Below are 2,991 nucleotides of genomic sequence, written 5' to 3' on the forward strand. Positions count from 1 at the left end.
AGAGAGAGGGCAGCCGCACCCTTCCCCTGGCGCAGCCCTCTTCCTCCTCCAACACCTCATCCTCCTCCGTAGTGCTTGGCGAAGCCTTGCCGGAGAACCACGAGCTCCATCACCACCATGCCGTCGTGCTGTCGGAGTTTTCCCTCAACTTCTCCTCTCACCTTGTTGGATCAAGAAGGAGGAGACGTCTCCAAACCGTACGTGTGTTGAACGCGGAGGTGCCGTCCGTTCGGCGCTAGGATCATCGGTGATTTGGATCACGACGAGTACGACTGCATCAACCCCGTTCACTTGAACGCTTCCGCTTAGCGATCTACAAGGGTATGTAGATGCACTCTCCTTCCCCTCGTTGCTAGATTACTCCATAGATTGATCTTGGTGATGCGTAGAAAATTTTGAATTTCTGCTACGATCCCCAACAGTGCCCACCTCGGGTACCCTATGGACTCCGTTTTTCTATAGTTTGCTTGTCTCCCAAGATAAAAAATCTTCACGTACCCCCCGAACCTATTGACTACCGTATCGCAGAGAAATCTTATGTTTTCTTTCCTTGTAGTTTTCTGTCAGATCCCATCTACCATGGCCGCTTCAAGCTCCTCCAAGGACAAGTTCTTCAAGAACGTCATCAACCCATATTTGCGGGAGGTGGTGCAGCACCCTCAAGTCATCCAGATGCATGAGGGGTGCTTCACATCCGTGATGTGCAAGGTCCCAAGGGGACGGGAACCGTGGAGGCCAGGCTTGAAGTTATGGAGCAGGAGGTCTTCCGGTGCAAGGGGATGGTGGAGCGTGGACTCAATGCCAATCACCTCATGATCACAGACCTTACCCGTGATCTCAAGGTGGATGGCAAGTCCATGAAGGACATTGTCTTCAGCCTCAACAAGCAAATCAACTTCCTCTAAAGCCAGATCTACGATCTCCAAAACCAAGCTTTGAATATGAAGCGAGGTTTAAAGGTATGAGTTTGGCTGCCGGTTGCAGGGCCCGAGAGACTCACTCCTCCTCTTATGATGGTGGACCTCTTCCATGGAAACCCGAGGATAGGATCTCTACTTCATCACCACCACCTTCTTCTTCATCACCAAAGGAGAATTGAGTATCGGGTATGGGCACTCCCCTTGGCTTCCGCCAAGCTTGGGGGAGGTGCCCCGGTATCGTGTCACCCCACTATCTTTTGCTTTTACTTATCTTAGTTTGATCCATAGTTATCTTTTGCTTTATATGAATAAAACTTTAGTTCGATCCTTTCTTTTCGAGAGTTTGCTTAGTGATCTATCCTTGTAATCGTGTGCGAGATATATAATAAAGTTTAGTTTGAGTTTTCGCTTCTTTACTTTCATGTTGCAATAAAAAGAAAGGAAATAAATTAACAAGATCATATGCTAATCTTATGGTAGGTGATGACACCACATAAGGAAAAGTATAAGTAGAAAATTTTATTAGAGATTGACAAACATAGCATTGGTCAATGATGCAACTCATGAAAGAATTAATAAGGGAAGAGAAGATTCACATATAAATACACTATCGTGGAAATCCTTTGTGATTGTGAGCCCCCATCAAAATATTATATGCCAAAATTGTTGACGTTGGACAAGGAAGACAATGTAATGATTTATGTTGGTTCATATTCACACAGAAGTTATATTGTCATAGATCCTTCAACATGTGGTGCTTGCCCCTATCTTCGCTAGCCAAAAATTCTGCACTAAGTAGAGATACTACTTGTGCATCCAAAAACCCTTAAACCTAGATCTTATTTTCAAGGGTCCACCATACCTACCTAGGGATTGAGCAAGATCCTTCAAGTAAGTTATCATCGGTGCAATAAGGCAATAAAAATTGCTGCTAAAAGTGTGAGATCATTTAGTGTAAGATAAAATTGAGCATTGTACGAACTTGTGATGGTGAAGAATAAAAGCGACAGACTGCATAATAAAGGTTGCCATCACAAGGGCCAATACAATGTGACGTTCTTTTGCACTAAGGGGTTGAGCATACAAACAAATAAGTTCATGGCAACCTCTACTTCCCTCTGCAAAGGACCTATCTTTTACTTTTATGTATTTACTTTTATGCAAGAGTCAAAGTTTTTCTCTCTATTCCTTTTTATTTTCCTCCTTTGGCAAGCATCATGTGTTTGAGGAAAGATCTAGGCACATATGTCCAGTTGAATATTGGTAGCATGAGTTATTATTGTTGACATCACCCTTGAGGTGAATACGTTGGGAGGCGAAACTAAAAGCCCCTATCTTTCTATGTGTCCGGTTGAGACGTTTTGCTCATGTGTATGCGGGGAGTGTTAGCAATCATAGAAGACTATATGATGGTTGAGTATGTGGACTTGCCTAAGGGCTCCAATACGTGACCCTTCCTGAAAAGATGATGAATTGTAGTTGCAAAGTTGACTAAGAACATAATTTGTTGGTTTCTAATAGAGTTTATGCTTTATACTTCAATAGCGTGATGAATTGTTACTTATTCATGAGAAGTCTATGATAAAAGTTCTATGATAAAAGTGTTATGTTTAAATTTGTTGTTGTTATAAAAATCAACATGATGCTTCTATGTCCGTATTTTGTTTTTATTGAACCACTCTCTCTCTAAGCATGTGGACATATTTTTCGATTTCGGTTTTCGCTTGAGGACAAGCGAGGTCTAAGCTTGGGGGGGTTGATATGTCCATTTTGCATCATGTTTTCCTACTGTTATTTATGATGTTTTATGCATAATAATGCTTTTTGGAGTAATTTTAATGCCCTTTCTCTCATAATATGAAGGTACACACAAAGAGGGAGAATTCTGCCAGCTAGAAATCTGAACCTGGAAAAGCTACGTCAGGCTACCTATTCTGCACAACTCCAAACAATGTTTTATGGAATATATGAGGAATATTGGCCAAGGCGCGCCCTGGTGTCTTGTGCTCACCAGGGTGGCCCCCTCTGATACGTCTCCAACGTATCTATAATTTTTGATTGCTCCATGCTA

Source organism: Triticum urartu, chromosome 7, assembly GCF_003073215.2.
Source record: "Triticum urartu cultivar G1812 chromosome 7, Tu2.1, whole genome shotgun sequence".
Lineage (NCBI taxonomy): Eukaryota > Viridiplantae > Streptophyta > Magnoliopsida > Poales > Poaceae > Triticum > Triticum urartu.